The sequence below is a fragment of the Micrasema longulum genome, unplaced genomic scaffold, assembly GCF_059751315.1.
Source record: "Micrasema longulum isolate JH-2025_06_02 unplaced genomic scaffold, ASM5975131v1 h1tg000109l, whole genome shotgun sequence".
Taxonomy (NCBI): Eukaryota; Metazoa; Arthropoda; class Insecta; order Trichoptera; family Brachycentridae; genus Micrasema; species Micrasema longulum.
Genome location: NW_028277315.1, coordinates 113,000 through 136,165, shown reverse-complemented (window position 1 = coordinate 136,165; position 23,166 = coordinate 113,000). Strand labels below are relative to the sequence as shown.

General features: G+C 31.6%; 1 protein-coding gene across 1 annotated transcript in view; it reads left to right on the top strand.

The window, feature by feature from the left end:
• The first annotated feature begins 354 nt into the window (after window positions 1-354).
• The window catches only part of LOC148284564 (polyamine-transporting ATPase 13A3-like), a 118,852-nt gene continuing 96,040 nt past the window's right edge, over window positions 355-23,166 (top strand). The window contains exon 1 of the mRNA XM_088238091.1: window positions 355-955. The gene's annotated coding sequence lies outside the window, so the exon portion shown is untranslated. The remainder of the gene's footprint in view (window positions 956-23,166) is intronic.

Sequence of the window (23,166 nt, the reverse complement as noted above, 5' to 3'; positions counted from 1 at the left end):
ACACAACTTTCTAAAACAATACAAGGACAATCGAGACTAATGAACCAGGGACTGAAATTATACAATAAACTACCATACAAAACCAAACCAAAGACTCAGACAAACTTTTCAAAAGGTGTAAAAAATATTATTTTGAACAACAGAGTATGAATGAAAAATGTTTTTATTATTTTTGTAAAATGAATGTAATAATCCGTAAGGGTTTATAAATAAATTTTCAAATTAAAAAAATAAAAAGTTAATGAATCTTCCTATGAAAGAAATAAATAATTCAGTTATTTAACTCGCAGAATAATCGGTTGCGCAAATAATCGCGCGTATGTGTTATCAGAATCGAATACATCACTATTTCTTAGTATAGAGTTGGCCGCTCTGCGCGCTGCTGTCCGCTGTCTACTAGCTCGCTTGTGCAAAAATAGTCCTTCCGTAGTGTCGAATTTTTGACAGCCAGAATTCGCACCCGCTGTCAGCCGGAGATTCATCCCTGAGTGAAAAACGTAATAAAAACACACCCAACCGCTAAAATAATACAAAAATATAAACTCACAAGTTAACACTACGCGAGAAAGATAATTGCATAACAATTAAATGCAATTTGCCGAGATTTCAGTACCTTTTCATCCCGCGACCCATATCGTATTTTGACAGCTGTAAAATTGTGCTCTGAACCATTTCGACGTACATTTTAAAATTGATTTCTCGGTGATTTATCCGCGTGTTTTTCATTTAATTTTCCCCTCGATTCACAGTGAGAACGTTGATGCATTCACTCATAAATTTTGCGTAATATATCGTGTGAGTTCCCGCGTTTTTAAAGTGAACCATTATTACAAATTACTACACGTAACGATTGAAAGATAGTTTCTAAATTTACCTGTGATTTCTTGTGTTTTAAGTGTAAAATGAATGTTTATTCCTGCACAGAACGCCTGCTTCGGTGACATATAACTTTAAGGTAGGCTGCACATTTATTTCATCACAAGATTTTAAATTGTATCTATAAAATTGCCTGGATTTATAGAATAATCACAATGCCGCGAGTTTCCGCACAGCTAAAATGATATTTTAATGTCGTTCGTAATTAATAGTTTATGCTTGATATTATTAACACATTACTGCCAAAGATATTTGTTTCCATGTTCTTACAATAAGTATCACAATGAATTTATTTACTACGCAAAATCACACCACATAATAGTATTATCACGAGGGTTATTTTATTCTAAAAAGGAGTTATATCGGTTACGTATTCGTGTCAAAATAACACGGTCCATAAATTAAATAAAAAAAGAACATTTATTTTAAAATGCGTAATAGTAATATCATTCCGTGTCCAGGCGGATGACGAATACAGTTCTGTGTGTGAAATACAACCAGAATGCCGAACGAGTGTTTCCGACCCGATGGCTGCTCATGTAAAAATCCCGAATAAGAAAATCGAGTGGAGATAAGTCCGCCTCGTCGTCTAGTGGTTGTCAGGTTCACCTACCATTCTTGAGGTCCTGGGTTCGATTCCTGGCAGGGTGGATGTGAAATATTGATTTTAAAGATTTTTTAATTGCAATATTTCATCGTTCCCGGACTGGCATCTGAACCGTTAGACTGATCACCTTACCTTCGTGTGATAGATGACCGAACTGCGGTGCATCTGGTTTATTAACGTAGTGCCTTATGCACCACTGGGTGCGGAAAGGGGGTGATGGTTATTATAGTAAATGTTACAATTTATTTACTACGCAAAAGTACACCGCGAACGTTAAGGCTGTGTCTAGTGAAACGCACGAAAAATTAGAAAATCAAAATATAATTTTGCAATTTTAAAATAATGTTTTTTGAAAATCGCGCAATAAAAAAACATGCTTTAGTAAAAAACAATAAATTTTAAAGGTAAAGGTGAAAAACACTTTAAAGTTTTATATGTATAACTAAAATATAATCACTTTTCGACCGGCAGATTTAGACTTACGACCAAACTTTGGTACATCGATTCTCATATAAAGACTAAGTAATTAACTTTTTTTTTAATGATTTGAAGATAATATATTGAACATTGAAAAGGCCGCAGCAAAACCTTAGTTTCTGTTTTTGAAATGAAATACAACCATTTTAATTCACATACATTTTGTGACATTTTTCTTTATTTCTACGTAAAATTATGCCTTATGCCTAAAAAAATATACTGAAATATTTTAGCTGAAATGTTTTCTTTTGTGATATAAATAAAAGACGGGTTATACTTTAATCCACAAATTTGGAATATCCAGTGACCGGTTTCATCGCTTTCGCGACATCTTTGAGACTGTGGATTAGAGTTCCACTCGTCTTTTATTTATATAATAAATAACAATGAACTTCCATCAAGAATTTTCACTTACAAACTTAAATGTTTTTGAAATGTTTTAAACAAATTACAACACAAATACAATATACTATATCGTTCTGTCCCACTATCCGACCTATTGTCCACGTGTAAACAGCAATTTGTAGGACGGGACATTGTTCAGAGACATTGTCACAGAGATGGAGGGCAGCGGGACGATGATTACTCTTACCACCGGACAGGACCTTAGGACAATAGCGATTAGCGAAAATGTCGGCAGAAAAGCGTCATTTTACTATTAAGTTCGTCTGTGATCTCTCAGGCGAATGTGTGGTAAAATCATTTATGATGGGTGCACAAATGTCGAGGTCAAAAAAGAAGCGCTGCGTTGCGTTGGTTTGGACATGTAGAGCGAATGGACAGAGGAAGAACGGCCAAAAGGATTTACTATGCGAATGCTGATGGATGTAGGCAACAAGAAAGATATGGTTCGACCAAATTTGACAAATACTTGCAAAAAAGTCGGAAAAACCGTCTCGCGCGCATGCGAAGATTTATGAATGCAGAGGAAGCGAGGTCTATGTGTAAAGACAAAGTAATATAACATTTTAAAGTGAAAATATGAAACTGATTATTTATAGATGGCGCTTTTATCATATTCACAAAAAATAAGATAAGTTATTTTTTGTTTTGTACACCATTTTGTGAAAAGGACCGAAATTGTATTGTTATGGTTTTTTTTACAATCAATATAGTGTAAAGTTTCCGCAAACCAAGTTTTGTAAAATTTCCATTGAAAATAAACGTAAAAATGGCATTTTTCATAAAACACGATAAAAGCGCCATCTATGAATAATTAGTTTCATGTTTTCGCTTAGAATCAAAAATTAAAAACAACCACAGCACATCATTATACTTACAGAGGAATATTTTTCTATAATGAAATGAACTAAGAAAATAAATAGTGCAGTCAGGAATACAACATATTTAAGGAAGAAGTAAAAAAATTATTCACAATTATTTTTTGTTGAAAACACCGTATGTTTTTTGGAATTTATCTTTTATACTTTAAATATTTGCTAACAAAAAAAACAAATTACAGTAGAACTCCAATTATCCGAATCGTTTTCAGAATTTCAGAAAAAAAAGACGGAAACGTACTGCGATTTGCAAAATAACGACTTGGCTGCCCGAAAACGGATGATGACAGTCAAACAGCTTACTTTGAGGTGTTCAGCTAGCAATGACTTTCATTTACATTGCGGTACGTACATAGTGTACTAATTTACCGCACTTGTAACTACGCTTAACGTGTAAAAGTGTTGCCTTTTCATTTAATTAATTAAAAGCTCTTTTTTTTAAAATTGTTTTTCTCCCATTTTAAACATACATACCCGTAATTAATTAAAATGGACCCTTTTTTCAAAATAATTCCAACTATCCGAATGGGACCCGGTCCCAAACGATTCAGAAAATTGAAGCTCTACTGTATTGGAAGACGTCACTCCCTATTACATACACAAAAATGATTTTTCTTTTATGTATGTAAATATATGTATTGAATTTATATAACTTTTACGTTTTGGACTATAAACTGACATACAACGAGCATATACATAATACAGTAAATAAATCACTGAAATTACTTGGCTTCATTAACAGAATATCCTCTGATTTGACTAATGTCCGTACAATCAAAACTCTTTATTGTTCATTTGTTTGCCCACTTCTAGAATTTACCTCCGTGGTCTGGTCTCCATTATATGTGAATCGCATAAATCATATTGAAGCAGTCCAACATCGCTTGCTTCGAAAAGTAGCGTGGATGCTTGGACTAGAGAGAGGTAATTATTCTTGTGCTGATATAGAGTCAATGTTAAACATTTCTAGTCTACAAAAACGTAGAATTAATATTGATTCTATATATATGTTCGGCATACTAAATGGTATACTCGATGTTCCATCATTACTGGGACAAGTAAAATTCCATATTCCGACTCGTGGGTTGATAAACAATGAAGTACTGTTCTTGGATCAGCATAGAATAAACTATGACCTTAATTCTCCAATGACCCGCCTATGTCGTATGTTAACTCAAGAAAAGATCTGGACTTTTTTGGTAAAGGTTTCCGGCGATTTAAACGAGCACTAAATAAATAGTCCAGATCTTGACTTGGTGTCCCTTATGTTTGTCAATGCTTCTTTTCTTTTTTAAAAGAGTTTTTTTTAAATAGTTTTTTTAAACTATTATTTTATTGTAATATTAAAACCCTATAAATTGTGTAAATGGACAATGTCCGTTAAGAAATACATATATTTTTTGTCGGAATAAACTAAAAAATTTTTTTTAAAATATGGCGTTCTACGCACGAACTCTAAAAAAAACATGATAGATTTAATTTTGAATTATCTTAAGTAATTTTCTATTTCAAATTATCTCTTGAGCTTACCAGATAATATTTATAAGAATATGTTTATCAAATCAATCTTTCGTATCAAATAACAAAATATTAAACGATTTAACCATGTTTTGACATTATACAATGTTAATAGCGTATCATTTTGACAGCTCTGAAGATAATTTTTTTACTTTCTTCATATTTATTTCAACCGAGAAGAAAAACAGCTCTTAATAGGGAATATAGAAGTCAAGACATATACAGAGCCTATTTATTTATTACATGCTAGCGAACCCAACACACGTTGTCCTGCCCGAACGTTGGCTTGCCTGCTATTAGCTTGGAAAAAGACTTCATTGATAAGTAGGTACCTGGGTTCTTGTTAGTGATTAAATTCCAAAACTAAAAACGGTTAATATTTAAATATTGAATTTAAGTAGGTACCTATGTACTTGTTTATGGTTGAATTCCAAAACATGAAATAAATATTTGTTCAAATATGGCATTCTTTTTGCAAACGTCAAACTCCGGTCTCCCCACAACAGAGGGGTGTACTTATGAAAGTTTTTTTTTTAAGGAATGACCCGCTTAGCCTCTATTTTAGAGGCTTGTCAGCTGGTAGGAAAGAGGGGATATGGAAGGAGGTAGAGAAAAATTCACCACAACACCCAGACCAATTGAGAAGAAAATCTTTCATGGATTTTTTTCTTGCAACTGGCGGGAATCGAACCCGCGACGCCAGTTTCACAGTCTGCCGTCTAACTAACTGCGCCACGACGCCTGTCAAATTTTAAAAAATGTATTGAATTTAATATTATTTTAGTGCTACCAAAAATCCAATAAAAAGAAATACATGGGTAGAAATTATAAGGAATTTAAGGAAAGAATCTGATTGAGATCCACAAAAAACAAATGCTGTTTGTAAACATTAAAAAACAAACCTTTTTTATACACAAAAAAACAACATCTTTCCATTTTTTTGCAAATGCATTCTCCTCGAATGCAACCCTAGTAGATCGATGAATAAAACTTTTTTCGTCTAACTTCTTTTTTACAAATTAGATTGAAGATTTTAATATCTACGAACGCGCACAACGCAAAGATCTATATTTCTCTTAAAACCGCACGTAAATCAGTTAAGCCGTTTAGGGGGAGTACGGCGACATCACACGTACAGAGGAATGATATATATAAAGAATATACGAACTAAGCCAATTACAACAGGTACATGATGAAACATAAATACAAGTAACTGAACAAAAAGAACATAAACATATTTAGTTAAGACAAACAAGGCAATAATGGTATACAAAATATTCATAAAAACGGAAGACATAAAAGACTTCGAGCTAAACCATGCTAATCCACCTTTATCCCACACTGTTTTAGTGGCGAACAGATCTGTGAAAAGCTGGAAGATCTATCCCAAAGAATTCCAAGCTGTGTGAGGAATTGGCTAATCTACACATTCAGGACATTGGGCCATAAAAACAAAAGTTGATCCTAGAAAATATTATAAATAGCAGATTTCGACTTCCTGTGACACGGTTGGGAACACGAAAAGAAATTGATTGCAACAGAGATGGGATATAACTTATAGCATAAAGTCATAGAATTAAGAATAGTCCAGAAGGAGCGTAGAATATTTTTTTAATACGTCGGACTGTGTTCAAAAACCCCCCACTTTCGCCGCGCGCATGCGTGAAGTCGCCGCGTAATGTGGCCAGATCGCGAAAAATATAATCATAACACAAATGTATGATAATTATAAATAAAATTTCCATTTTCTAATAGGGAGTTATTTACAACTCGTTGAAAAAGGTCCACAAAATTAAATTATTTGGGTAAATTATATGAACGCTAATATTTCCTTTGTTTAAAAATAATGTACTAACCGAGAAGATTTTATTGATATTTTTACTAAAGTCATTAACTATAAATTAAAAAAAAAACGATAAATATAAATATTGTTTATTGATTTAAACGCCTTTTATGCTTTTACATGTTTTACACGTTTTACATACACATATACAAATAAAGACAGGCATGTATTTTACACAGAAGTAGCAAAAAACATATAAATGATTTTAAGAAGAAAAATAAAAATATCATCTTTACATATTAGTATAAAAGTGGAAAGAATAGAAGTGCATTTTTAAATATGAAGACAGAAATGCATTTAACACAAAAAAGGAGCAAAACATAAAAATGTATTAAGAAGAGAGAGGAAAGTAAAAAATAAATAAAAATCATTACATATTAGTAAAAAATATATGGGAATACATAATAATACATACATATATTGCAGTGGAGAACAGGAGTACATCTTTTCGTATGGGTTATATTAAAATAATCTTAAAATTACAAGAAGTTAGAAAAATACTAATTTTGAATACAGATATAAGTCAATAAACGGTACACAATTGAAATCAACAAAGTATTATTTAGGTATTACAATTTGAAGATAGTAAATTGATACACTGCCTTTTGAAATTCAAAAGTGTTATATTAAATATATCGACGTCATTTGCGTATTCATTTGTAAACGCATGAATTCTCCTCATTGGCGAGTGTGCACTGTAGTTTGTTGTAGATACATTTACATAGAATAGTTAATTAAATCGGGTAACCCGGCCCGGAACTCGCAAGTTAATCAGTTGTAACAGTTCGGAACAATCAAATATAGAATTTAATATTTTAAATAAAAATAAAAAATCATTCAGTTTTCTTCTATGTTCTAATGTTTGTACATTTAAATATTTATTTAAGTATGAGTATATGTTCAACTGAAATACCTAATTTAAAATTAACGAAACGTAAAAATTAATGTTCAACTCTTTCAATATTATTTACATGTTTTTTTTATAATATGGTGATCATATAGCCGAGTTGTTTTCAAGTTATCAAATTTAAATAGGTACAAACGAATCTTATAAATGTCAATCTACTATAATTTTACCGTACCGTTTAGATTAAGATGATACGTGTGAAATAGGCTGTTCTCCGTCGGGTATCACGCGGCTGGTTTGTTTATTTGGAAATTCTAGTAATAATGAACAGACTTTATACATCTTCACATTAATAGTTGCGCAAAAAATGTTGATAGGACACACGCTATTAGAAGCTACCACCAACGTGCACTTCGGTCGAGGAGGAAGGAATGAAGGATTTCAATAAGGCCCTTTTTTTTGGGAGCAACACGTTCACGTTAAACAAATCTCTTTTTTCCCAACGTCCTGTCCGTACGTTTTCACACGAGAAAAATCCGGCCTCGCTGCAGTGTTCCGCGGAGACGGCCTGCCCCGGTGGCGATGTCACGTCACAATTTTTTGTCCTAAAAATTGCTGTTTACACTTGGACAATGGTCGAGTCCTGGAACAAAAGAATATACGGCCTTTTATTTTGGTGTCAGGTGTAGATTTGTACGGCGCGACCGGTGTGAGGTCGATTTTTTCATTAAAAAAATAGTACAGTCGTACTCCGTTTATCCGAACTCCAGTCATCGGGGTTGCCAAATATCCAGTTCGTTATCAGGAAACGAAAAATAAAGGAAATACTGTAATAATTCGCCATGGGCTCGAAAATGAGTTTTTTTGTCAAAGTTCTTCGTCAAACGAACTTCGTAGTTTTATGGTCTATTAATTTTTATTTTTTTAATTCACTGAACTTCCTCATTGATTAAATTATTAATAGTTTATTTTATTTTATTAGGTAATTCAACAAAGATACATACTAGAAAACATACAATTTGAAAGTATTCGTCGATACAATTTTACATGCATATATATCTTCAATTATAGAATTACACAAAATAGATTTATATATTAAGATTTATATATTAAGATGGCTAGCATGTATACAATATACATACCAGTGGCGAATGGTGATTTTATTTACAGGTAAGCTATTAAAAAATATCTTTTTTTTTTTACATTTTTTTTTGCACCACAACAGGCCAGGAGGCCCAATTACAGTGGTGAATTACATCACAGAGCACTCAGGCTTGAGAAAAATCACATTTTAATTTTTGTGTTCTCCCCGGGAATCGAATCCGGAACCTTCCGTGCGTGAGTCAAGCGTCTTGACCACTACACCATATATTTGTACCTACATAGGAGGTACATAATATAATGTAAGTAATATATACCTACTATAAATTAATATTTTTCTGTGGTTCTGTGTGATATAACAACTCTCATCCATGAAATCAACTCAAGCTATGTAACTTCGTGATATATTATATTATATAGATATATTATCCATTACTTTAATATATAATTCATTATAAAATAAATAAAAAATACCACTATGAATTCAGTCGATATTAGGTATTCAATTGAAATGTCAACCGGCCGCATTGTTCTAGTAATTACTAGTGCTAAAAACGGCCGCGTGGAGTGCTATATGTCCTGCTTTATGACGCATGAAAGTGATTATGGTCTTATGTCAAAAGTACCATCTCAAAGAAAAATAGTCCTTAAGAAACAATGTTTGAAATACTGTTTTCCAAATCAAGAATCTTCTAATAATTTGTGTAATCTGCAAGTTAAATCTAGGAGAAAAAACCCGCACTGGTTAGTACATTCAAAATATAGTGTACTTATTTGTGTGAAAAAATAAGCTGGAAGCTGGCTAGTTTCTTGGCTCACCGCAGGCACTGGGCGCGCTTTATTAAAATTAAAATTTATATTAGGATAAAAATACAAACGGTGGAAATGATTTAAAATAAATGGTAATTATTTTTTCTGTAAATAAAGTTTCAATAAAACATTATTATGGTTAGTCAAATATAATGGTAAGCTGTGCATAATCGCTTCTACACACGGTTCGCCCCTGCAATATACAATATAATAAACTAGTCGCCGAGTGACAAATATGTTTGAAATCATTTTTAGACATCGATAATTGGTACGTAGCAAATCGTCTACATTGGGCATTGTAGTGTAAAGCGTTAATCCAACCATCCGGATTTCTGCATATCACTCATTAATCCAGATAATTTGAGTCATACTGTAATTGAGCGATCTGGGTGTTTTGTTCGATTCAAAATTATTATTTAAAGAGCACATTATTAAAATATCTAACAAAGCTGTAAAATTATTAGGATTTGTACTTAGAACCGGAAAAGATTTTAATAATATAAACACATTAAAATATCTTTACACATCTCTAGTTAGAAGCCAACTAGATTATAATTCTCCAATATGGTCACCTTATCAAATCACTTTCTCAGATTCTATTGAGAGAATTCAGAATAAATTTCTTAGATATATTAATTTTAAGATGGGTTTTTCTACTAATCAATTAAATTATAACAAAATTTTAGACTCTCTTAAATTAACTAAATTGCAAGAACGAAGAACATCGACCGATCTTACGACTTTATATAAAATAATAAAACCAATGTTTGATACCCCTGATCTACTGAAATTGATTTCATTCTATGTACCACCTAGATTAAGCAGAACATCTACCATATTTTATTGTCAAAATTCTCGAACGGTAGCTCAATATAACTCACCTATTGTTAGATTACAGAATACCGGGAATGAATATGCATCACATTTTGATATATTTAGTTTATCGCTGCCTAACTTAAAAAATAAAATGACCAACATATTTTTATCAAAAAGAGCAAATCATCTTCAGAAGATTGGGTTGGAATAGTTATAATTTGATTCAATAATGTATTTTGTTATTGTATAATTTCTTTAAAATATATATGTATTTCAAGTAATTCATAATGTGTACAGTACGAGTATATTAATATTTCATACTCGATTTTTTTTTTTAATATTTTTATTTTTAAGCACTCTTTATACCACATATATGTAAATGGCAGAAATGCCGTATATAAATAAATTCTTTTTACAGCGAAGTGCGTTATTTTTCTAATAACTAGTTATTTAAAAAAGAAACTAAAAAAAATAACTGAACAGGTTTTTCCATAGGAGCATTGAACAGCCTTGTGATAACTTGTTTTCGCAATAAATAAAAATTATGCTGAATGCAGTTGCGTTGCATTAAACTGCATTTAAGTAACAAATGGGGGAACAAACTCCTGAGAATACCTAAATAATGCGTTCATCATGTGACGTACTTGCTTATTGCTTACGTCATTCTCAATTTTCGATGTGGGAGAATGTATTTAATAGGTAAATCTCCCCCTTTTTTGAAATTTTATATTAATAATGGTCTATGAAATACTGTTAGTAAAAACGTGTTTTTTCTGTATTTTATTCATCAGAAATGTAGATCATGTTAATATTTTAATAAAAACGCACTACTTTTTAATTTTTTTTGTTTTTTATTTTTATATATATTTTTTTTACAATATACATAAGGGGTAAAACAGAGTATTAAAAAAATAAATGAAAACTTTTAAAACGATTTAATTAAAATTTATACAGACAAAATATAATGTAGTTTTGTTTAGAAAAAAATTGAAAGAAAATGTTTCTTGTTAATTTTATGGAAAATAAATAAAAGTTCTTGAAGAAAACCGAACGGAGAATACATTTTTCACATGGAAAATATGAAGTTAGTAATTTAAACTGAAGATATTATGTTTTTCGTCCTTGAAAGAAATTTTTATCAGAAAATCGATTAAGCAGAAAATCTATTTGTCAAGCATAAAGTTATTTTGCCTAGTAAAAGTTATATCTGTATTCAACAGATGGAAGAATTGAAGAAATATAAAGAATTTAAAGAAATATAATATATAATATTTTTTTGCTTATGTGTGCCCTACTTCAAAGTTTAAAGTTACTGTAATATTAGTATCATTTAGCCTCTTTGAAAATAAACAGAAACAATTAATACTAAACTAGGTACTACCAGAATACACACTACATAAACACCACATCTTATACACATCACTCCATACACCTCACTCCACGCACTACATTTCATACTCACAACAATAAAAACACAATCACTAGTAAATTCACACAAAGCACAAATTCTTCTTACATCTTGTTGTACTGTTAGGTAGTTGTTTCATATATTGTGTTGTGTACGTAATTGGTGCTGTGTTAGGTTTATTTTTTGTTCGTAATATTGTCTAGATTTATATTAACATAGCACTGGTGCACAACATTAAATTTAAACAAATAAACTAATAAACAAAATATTAAAATATATTTTAATGGTTGATTTTTGAGCAGATTCGATAGGTTTTAATATTGATTTATATGTAAATAAAAAATGTACATCGGCACAAAAAGTAAACAGCAAGAGAGTCTGAACAAAAAGAGCGTTACTTTAACTATAGTATTACGGATTTGGTCTCGGAGCGTTATTCCGGGGCCTATCTTCATCTGTACATATCAAGACGGTATATTTAACTTCTGTACTATCTGTATCTACCTCAGTATATTCTACCTACGTGTCATCTCGACATCATATTATCGAAACAAACCAATGAACGTCCGAAAAAATTGTCCGCATTCCTTAATTCATTATCAGTTTTTTTTATTTTATTATCATTATTTTTTATTTATATTTTTTTGTTTTTTTAGCGTAGAATCATATTGGAATACATCGGACTGTGTCCAAAAATCCCTTCACTATGCTCTACTTTCGCCGCGCGCATTCGTGATGTCGCCGCGTAACGTTGTACGATGGGAAAAAATATAATCATTACACAAATGTAAGGTTTAAAAAAAGCAATCTTTAAATTACTCTAAAATTTTATTGAGCACGTGGAAATATTGATTGACACAACAGAAAAGATAAGTTAAGGGTCATTTAATAAGAGTAATTGAATTATTGAACTGTGAACTAAAAATATAAAACAAATTTTACTATACATAAAACGGATATTTTTATATCATGTTAAATTATATTTGATGTTTTAAAGATAATGTCGATCAAATGTCCACCACAGAGTTGTTTGATCCGAGGTCCAATTTTCATTAGTTCTCTCATTAGATGAGCAAAGTAGTGTAAAAAAATTTACTACCCTGGCAACACTTACGAAATGTTCATTTTGTTTTCTTCGACAATCTGACAGATGGAAAAATAATTCAATTTTTAAGTTATGTATTTGCTACTTACACATTCATTTGCTAATTACACATGAAATGTGATCTCATCCCGTTTCTTTAAGATCCTAGCAGGATTTTACTACACTTTAAAAGGACACAACACGGCATAGTTGAATTCAAATCAGGAGTTGCGTATTGAGCGACGTTTACAAAAACCTACTCATTTATGAGTAGTTTAGTCGCTTTCTGTTTGTTGCTCGTTTGCGATATCTGGACTATTCTTAATTCTATCGTGTAGGTAAACGTATCGAGAGGTTCTAGACCCGTCGGTATAAACCGATGTACTTACATCAAAACTTGACGGTGGGGGATCGGTAGTGTATCTTAGTAGTCGGTCGGGAGGCTTTTATTTTCAACTATGACGTCATACTAAAGCTATGTCATTTCAGTGCGTAGATATGTGTACCGTGACGTACGCTTCCCCTTGTTTCATATCGATGTACCTACCCAAAACTTGAAGGTGGGGGTCGGTAGTGTATGTTCGTAATCGCTCGAGAGAATTTACCTTCAACTATACTGGTTGTTTAACTAAAGCTGGCGCGTTCGCAAAACTCACACAAACGCATTTAAAATCTACAGGATGTTGATTTAAAAACAGGTTATATTACATTTTAATCAACGCTATCTTTATTGTTTAAAATCAATAAGTGTGTAAAAATATTTTCTCCAATAAAATTTATATTGTCCATTTTAATTTCACTGTATTAATTATTATTATAATGAACACAAAATATTAAATAAAAAACATGCTTGTTTAAAAATAAATAAATATATGACATTTTCTTAAGTCATTATTTTTTCGCTCTAACCCAGAAGAGATTTTTAAAAAGATTTAATATAATATCAGGATTTTAAAAATCAATATTCTGTACATTAAAAAAGTTTTTGTGTAAGTTTTGCGGAAGCGCCAGCACTAGATAATCAACCTATACATGATTTGATTAAATGAAAAAATATATTTCTGAACCAGTGTTTTTAATCCATAGCTTAATACATATACATTGAACACAAATTATTTTATTTTTGCTTTTAAGAATCGCAGCGAAATTCAGACGAACGTAGAAGCTTTCTGTGTGTATTATATTACCATGTCACTAGCAACTAACACAGCAATAGTTGTCAATGTCTCGCTCATAAGCGAGGTTGTCAATTTTTTTAAAGTTCGAGATTAGCAAAAATTTACATATCCGCTTACCTTCCATACTTTTACTTGTATTTGCTTTTTATATATCTTGATATTTTATGTTTTTTTTCATTTTGTATTTTTGTATAATTTAATTTAGTACGTACTATTATTTGGCATATGATTTATTGCTCCTATTTCTTATATTTCTTTATAGTATTGAGTGAGTTTTTAGAAAACATATCTCAATTATCATTTCAATTATCTTTTTTATATATATATTCTTTTTCTGTTGATTTCAATGATGCTCTTATTTTGTTTTTTTTTAATACTACTATATTTTACTATTATTTTGTTGATTTTAATGATACCATTATTTTGTATATTTGATTATGTGTGGTTCCTAATTTGTATAATTTATATTTTAAAAATTATTTCTGATTATCTTTTTTGCATTGTGTTCTTTGGAATGTTATTATTTATTACATTTACCTTTTTTTCTAAATTGTTATTCTATGTCATTATAATTTGATCTTATTAATTTTACTATGTATTTTTATTGTTATTTATTGTGGCTTGACACGGGCATAGATTAAAAAGCCTTAATAAGTTCATTAATATTTAAGCTAGTGTAATTTTAAATGAATAATAAAAAAATAATAAATAAATAAATATTAAAAAAAATAAAATTATATGGGTAAAAAATAATGACACTAAGATTGTTAAAAAGGTGTTTTATACAAGCGCGTCTGAGCGCGAGAGAGATAGAGATTATTTTCATAATGCGTATGCCGCGCGATGTCATACCATGGGCTTAAGCTAGGGTTTCCTAGGACAGCGGTGCCCGTATTTTAACGGCCGTAGTGAACGGTGATGCAGTGAACAGCCGTCGTAACGGTGACTAGAGTATGGTTTCCTAGGAAAACGGTGTTATCAACACCATTTAACACCGTTTCCCCAGGAAACCACTCTCTAGTCGACGTTACGACGGCTGTCCACTGCATCACCGTTCACTACGGCCGTTAAAATACGGGCACCGCTGTCCTAGGAAACCCTAGCTTTATTAACAGATACTACATAATACGTTTGTGTCAGTATTGCGAACGCGCCAGCTTAAAAAAATCCACCAGTACCGTCAAGGTGAAGATATGACGTCTTTATCTTCCCATCGTAACCGAGGCCCAGCAATGGTTTTTTTTTTCTGTCGATCGGTTTAAATAAAAAACCATGTTTTCTAAGTTCCAATGACCAGTCCGGCAAGATTGCATTGTCACGCGTCACGCCCAGTAAAATCGTTTGCCCTCAAGGCGAGTAAGAACTATGTCGCTTTTGGCGATCGTTTGATAATCAATGTGTCCATTTTTGGAAATCTCATATCAGATCCTCGACATGGATTTCTACTCACGATTTCCCTTGACCCATTCGATGGACTCGTGAAAATTCAATGGCACCACCTGTTTCACAATTTTCACAAGTACACGAAGCTATCAGATCACGAGAAATCTAATTATCAAAAAAAAATATTTACATCAATCATTATCTAAATCTATTACAGCTTCCTGTATGGCAGTAATGGTTAAAATACTCAATGAATATCTACTTCAGTTAAATTTGTTAAATTTAATTAATTACGCACTAAAAAATATGCAAGCTCTTGTGATTGATGTGGGATTATACATCATGTCCCAGGGCCAGACCGTGATACTTCAGAGGAACATCCTTCTTGGTAAACTTAAAAAAAAAAACATAATATTAAAAATGAATAAATTATGCTCAGTTCTCTCCGTTAGTTCGATTTCGATATATTTAATACTTCGCCTGCTTTAATTAAATAAAAAATGTACTCGAACCAGAGAAAATCAATATGTAAAAACACTGACTAACCTGGTGTTGAGTCTTCTTCTTTGTCGGCGATCAGCTCACGCGCTAACGGAGAAACTGGTGATCGGGAAAACTGCATGCACACAATTGTCTGGAGTCTGGAGGCGGCGCGGCGGATGATGATTGATGGCGATAGATGATAAAAATGTTCGCGGCGTTATATTGACTTTTACGGCGAAAAAGGCGGGAAATATTTTTCAACAATTAGAAAAGCGTGTGAACAGGACTCGTTGAAAAAAGCGAAGAATGGCGCGGAGGACGAGCAGTGTTGCCAACCAACAAATGTCCCGTCAGGCGTGGCAACCTCACAAATCAAAATTAGCCAGTATCTACTTACATACGATTCTTCTGGCTAAAATACATTGAAACAAATTATCGGCTCAACCAATTATGTTAAGTGCAATGTAATAAATTACCAGCTAAATTAATTACAATATTTGAGTTTGTCAAAATTTTCGGAGACAAAAGACTGGATTACACCCCCTCGGGGGTCATTAAGATTAATAAATTACAACAGGGATGGAAAATACCTTAAATAAGGGAATATGGAAGTCAAGGCATTTACAGGGCTTATGACCTGTCATTGGCTGGTTTAAGTGGCCACTTTACACACTGTGTAACATTCACCATTTTGCCTATGTTTGAACATCCACATTTTCCTAACTCTTCCATCCAGGAAATGTGGATGTTCAAACATAGGCAAAATGGTGAATGTTACACAGTGTGTAAAGTGGCCACTTAAACCAGCCAATGACAGGTCATGAGCCCTGTAAATGCCTTGACTTCCATATTTCCTTATTTAAAGGTTTTTCCATCCCTGTTGTAATTTGTTAAGTTAAATTAATGTTTAAATTAGTCACTCCCTTGCTACTAAATAATTAAAGTGATTAACATATTACAACAGAGATGAAGAACATTTTAAAGAAGGTAATATAGAAGTCCAGGCATCTACAGGGCTTATGACCTGTCAATGGCTGGTTTAAGTGGCCACTTTAAACACTGTGTAACATTCACCATTCTGCCTATATTTGAACATCTATATTCCTTCAATTCTTTCATCTGTTGATGTTTGTGAAGTTAAAGAGCTGAAACCTTTATTTATGCGGGTGAGATTCATTAAAATTGAATTATTTCACCTACATACTAGGCAACGCCTGAAAATATTATTTTTTCAATTTCTATACTTCTTCATGGACCAGGTAATTTATCAACATTATTATATTACAGTGATGAAATAACTTTTCTATATTTGTTTACATAAATATGTGTATACGCTTTTAATTTATTTTTTTTACTCTTTCAGATATATTAAATTACACATTGTAACAAGTAAATTACGAACTTTTGAATTACTTCTACTATAACTTCTTAAACATGTTTTTATCAAGTTAATTGTTTAACCTCTGTACTCGTATAACTGCTACCTATGTTTGTTTATAAACTTTTCTATGTATTTTGTTTTGTATAAGAAAATTTGTATTGTAAAAGCCCTATGAAAAAAAAAAAAAAACAAAATTTTTATTTTATTTTTATAATCTCAAAATAGAGTAAATTCTTAGTTTCTCAGACAAGCATTCCTTCCACAACATTTTGTACATATTTAATGTTTGTTGCACAAGAATGTCCCCAAGCGGTGATCCCGTATCTTATTATGGATTCTCCCAGAGACAAATATACTAATCTAAGTGTGGAGAGAGGAACTAAAAACTTTAATTTGTGCAGTTGACTAACTACAGATCTTAAATGAATTGTTTTGTTGGTTGGAAGAAGTACTGGAGCAATGAAACAATAAAGTACTCCTAGTGTTGACAGCAGGTACTCTAAAATATATCAATTTAAGTATTTTTGGTACGTCAAAGAGAGAGTTTACAATTTTATACAGTACAACGAGATCATTAATAGTTCTTCTTTCAGAAAGTGTATAGTAAAATTATAAGAAATTAATACACATCTATTTGTCCTCTAATTTGATAGCGTAACGGAGTCATTTTTTTATGTATTTTTTTTATTTTTTTATTTTTTTATTTTCTTTTATTTAGGAAACATACAAAGTTACAAAGTTTAATATTTTACACAATTAGACTTAATTCTAATGGACCAGTGAAGTTTCCATATTATAAAACAATTTCATGTAAGGTTAATTATGAAAATATAAAAAAGAGAAGGAAAAAGAAAAACATAAATGAAAGTTGTTTAAAAATTAAAATTTAAGTGAAAAAAGGATATTTTAAAGTTTGTAGTTTGTAGTGAGTATTTACAAATGGAAATAATATTAAAAATGAAGAAAATTTGTAAGAGTAATTAAAAATTAAGAATTGAAATAAAGAATGAAAAACATGCTCAGATGTAAAAATAAAATAAAATAGTAAAAACATTTTTAAAAAAAAAAGAAAAACATAAATATACACATATTTATTTTAAGGGATTCAAAGAAACGATGAGAAGAATCTTTAAGTGAAATATAAGACAAAAAATTTAAGTCAATTTAAAAAACATCTTCAAAATTAATGACACATCATAGTAAGAGCAGCAATATATTGATTTTATTTACATATATAATATAAATAATTGAAAGTAGTTTAAAAGTATAAAAACATGCAAATGCAGCAGAGAAAAAATAAAAAATAAAGAAGGAATAACAAGATAGCAAGTAATCTTTAAAATTTGAAAAAGCAATAAAAATGAAAAACGGTAATATTGACCTGCTGTACTTAGAGGTCATATTCCTCAAGGGTAAGTTAGCGAGTAAAAAAGACAGTAAGCACTTGTCTACGAAGATAAGGACATTACAAATAAAAGAAAAACCTTTAAAAACGCACCTTGACACTTCGAGTACCGGCCGAATACACATAGAATTTATCCTGTGCCCGGCTCATTTTTGTGAAATTTCCTGCTTTGTGAAGGGTTTCTTAAAAGTGTCATAATTATAAAAATACTGGATTAAATCAATTCAAACTTCTCATATTTATTTGAAACAATTCGAAACATTTTTGTTTGATAGCCTTTTTTTTTTTTTTTTTTTTATTATATTGAAAACATATTATACATAATTATATACAATATTCCCAAGGAGTTTTTTTTAAAAAAAACTCATTTAGGGACATACAGATAATAATTTTTTTAGAGACGTTTTTAAATTTTAAACTATAATATTATTTAACAAAAGCAGAAAAATTAAAATTATGATATACTACAAATTAAAAAGGGTATGAAAAATACTTGAAAATAACAGAATAAACAGAATACTAGGCATGGAAATAAATTCAAAATAATGTTTACATTATGCAATCTGGGAAAGAAAATTGAAAAAGTTTAAAAATTACATGGATGTATATATACATACTGAACTAGTACAAAATAAAATCATTTTTTTTAATTAACAAAATATGCGCACACCCAATACAGGTTAATTTTTTTTATCAAAAACGTTGAAAAAATTGAAATTTTGTATACAAGCCAAAAAAAGTATATAAAAAGAAAAAAACACAAATAACATTTAAATAGTATTAAAAATTACATATACAAGCAAAAACGGTGAAATATTAAAAGGTATATGTTCAAGATGCACATTCTCTATAAACTAACATTATTTATTCAAAGTACTTCTGGAAAAAATAATTCTTCAATTCGCACGTCCTGTTTCTATATTTTGAAATAGGTACTTTAAATTTTTGTGGCAATTTATTAAATTCCTTGAAACCTATGTATTGTAAAGATCTAGTACCAAACTTCGTAGACTTCACAGATCCAATATATATATTGTTTTTTGATCGAGTACTGTACCGATGGATGCCTCCAATGAAAGTCTCCTTTATGTTTGATAGTCTCTTTATAGTTTGAATAATATAGTTTGAAATAGTTTGAAGCCATTTTTGTTTGATAGTTTGATATGCCTTTATGGAGAGCCACAATGCGCATTGCAATGTTCGCACATATACAGGGTCTCACAACTTTTTTGTGTGCTTTAAATCCCGGAGCCGTGTAAACACGTGATTATAATACCCACGCGTTGTGTCCCGGTCCCGTGTTTTCACGATCACAATGGACATCCGTGAACACCTAATATCAAATGTCAAAATATTTACGTTTCGCGACGTATAATCCTGGGGCGCAATCACATATTTTAATTTCACCGGTGTAAATATGGAAAATATTCAAAAACTGCTATTTTTATTCATTGATTTATTATTGTATCATGCTATTTATTGCATTTGCTGGCGCGCGGCGGTTGGCAAGCCAAATCTCAAGAAATGCAGTCGCCATAGTAATTGTAATTTAATTTTTACTTTTTTGTATTAGATACTCCTTACTTTTTTGCAAATGCAATATATTGTATTATTTTTTATTGTAAACGCCGGTTTTTCGCCAATGAACTGTATTTATTTACGAGGAAAACAAAAAAAAACCGACACGAGCGTTGACTTAGAGATTATACACGCGTTGACTTATGACAGAGATAACTTAAGCATGTTCATTATTGTTCATTGTTATCGCTCAAATGCTTAGCATGTTTTTAAGCACGTTGATATTTATTTGTGATTGAGCTACAGATTACAAGTATTATTTGAAGATTATATTTCGAACATTATTTCTAAAGAACTATTTTTCCGTGATAGGATACCGTTGTCATATTATGTATCACATAGGACATGTGGCGTTCGAAGTGGCCGTTTTTGGCATCATTCATTTTAAAAGGAATCGGCCAGTTCTCAGTGTTGACATTTCAATAATAATGGAAATATCTGCTGAATGTCATTGTGGTATTTTTTAATATTTTGTACAAGTATTGTATTAAAATAGTTTAGAATAAAGCTACGTATATCGCGCGGTTAATAATAATTGTTGTATGAGTTGATTTCCACAGAACCATTGAAAAGATAGCTATTTATAATTACATTACTTATGTATATATTATGTACTTAAATGTAGGTACAGATGAAAAATATGTTTTTGTAGATTACCTATAAAATAAATCACCGCTCGCCACTGTTATATAGTACTTGTAAAATGCGGTAATTCTAATGTCAATTGTGACAGATTCAATGCCAAAAATCTAATCGTTGGTACTACAAAATATGTATTGTCTTTTTAGTGTAATCTTTTTAACAATCTTAAATAATCATCATTATAAAAATGATGATTATTACGTTTTGATCGTTCATGGCCATTATTTTTTGTATTCACGAAATAAAGTTTTATTACGTACTTTATTTTGTGTGTACACAATCATCATTATCATACCCCTATACGAATCCGATGCTGCAAAGGGCACTGCAATGGTGCACTCAATGCAGCATATATCAATCGTCTGTTACATGACGGTAAGGTGATCAGCCTTTCGCTTCAGGTGCCAGTCGAAATCAAGTGAAGGTTATCACTGGAGACCCTACAGGTCATTCTAGATTAAACAAACACCTTGCTGGAACCTTTCCTTTGAATCTTTCTTCTTAATAATTTCCTAATTCGAAATTTATGTAGGATCAAATGATGCTTGTATTTAATTGAAATTAACAGGATAATTCACTAATACATAATATTAAACGATTTTTAACGTAATCGAGATCGAGACATTTCTGTAGTCTGGGGTGCTATTCTGAACCGCTCTCGCGGCACGAGAAAACTGTTATTTACATACAAAATACACGAGATAATACGGCCGCGAGAGCGCTTGGAATACCACCCCATAGCACCAGTTTTTATATGCCAGTGTCAAAGAAATCCGCCGCCAGTTGTTTCAAGTGCTTTTTCGACCACGTGATCGTTGGAAAAACGTTGCCCAACTAAAAACTCTTGAAGTGTCACAAGTCGGGTGGAGTGGGTGACAATATCCCATCCAAACGTTGTCAACAGCTCCTGTATAACTCGCGTTGTGACGCAGGAGGACTACCCCTCGGGTCAGCATTCCCCTTCTGCAGTTCTGTATGGCTATTTTGAGTTTTTTCAATGTATCGTAGTAAGCCTCTGCATGAATTGAAGTCCTTTTAGGCATAACATCAATCAAAAGGACCCCCCCACGATCCCGAAAAACTGATGCCCTGACTTTCCCGGCCGAATGGGTCGTTTTGATCTTCTTAGTGGGCGAAGAAGATAAATGACGCCTCTAAGTTTATTTGTCTTTTGGATTCTGAGGTGTGGTGACACACCCACGTCTCATCCTCCATCACGATAGTCCAGAAAAGCGTCTCCTTCCTGTGAAAAACGATTGAAAAATTCACGCGCGGTGGTCGCATGATTTTGACGGACGGGAGGTGGCGGGAGCGCGCGACGCGCTCTCCATAAACAAAATGGCCTGCAACCATGCGCGAATAAACTGACGTGTTGGGGGGAATCCCCCTACACATCAGGTGCGCCAACTTTGGAACAAAAAATTCCCGAGGCCTCAGGAGCCTTCGTAACGTTATTTTGTGGATGACCCTTGTATGTCAATTGAATGTATGGCTTTGGGTTCAGTGTAAATTGTAATTTTAACATAAAGATAAGATGGAATAGCTCAAGACAAATTGTTTACAACAGATTTTTGAAAATAATTAAACTCTGCACAGATCTGCTTTGCTCTTTTATCTCGATATTATCAACTTTAAAACACTCGATATCTTTTTTTAGATTTTATTGACTGTTTGCAAGAATTGTATTTATTGTCTTCCATGTATTTCGAGGATTATAAATGTTTTGTTTGAAGATTTCAGAATAGTATCTAATTTCGACATTTCTTTAGTGATCTTATTTCTGGATTTATTTTTTAAGAGAAAAAGTTTATTTATATTTAAAGGATCTTGTTTCCACTCTATGAAAATCAATCCAGTTTCCAACCAACCAAGGTGTATTTCCTTGACGACGCTTACCCATTTTTTGTTTTGTTTTGAATTTACCGGAGTCTTGTGTTATCTTAATATAATCAAAAACGCATTAGATTTTTATATATATTATTGATTGTGTTATATTTAAATGTACAGGTTCTAAGATACGACTTCAACATAATAGTATTGATCTTTGGGTTCTAGGTAGTCGATTGTTTGGGTGTCTTTTGAGGCTATTTTAGCAGTCTAAGATTTGTATGTCACGATTACTAAATGGGTTGTCAATATTTGAAATAGAAAAATATATGTTTTTCCTGTTTGTAATTACGTGGGCTATTAAGGTACTACGATCGTTTGTTACTCTGGTAAAAAACGTTGTGTTACAGATAAAAAGTTGCACGAGATGAGGGTGTTGATATATTTTTTTGCAATCTCTCTTTTAAAAATTTATGTTGAAATCCCAAAGATAAGGGTTTCTTTCTTATTTTTGACTATTATTTCTGTCGTGTGTCGAAAAACAAATGTATATTATAGTTAGATTTTCGATAGAAAGCATAGATTCTTAATATTTTAGTGTTCCTCTAAGATTAATACTCCC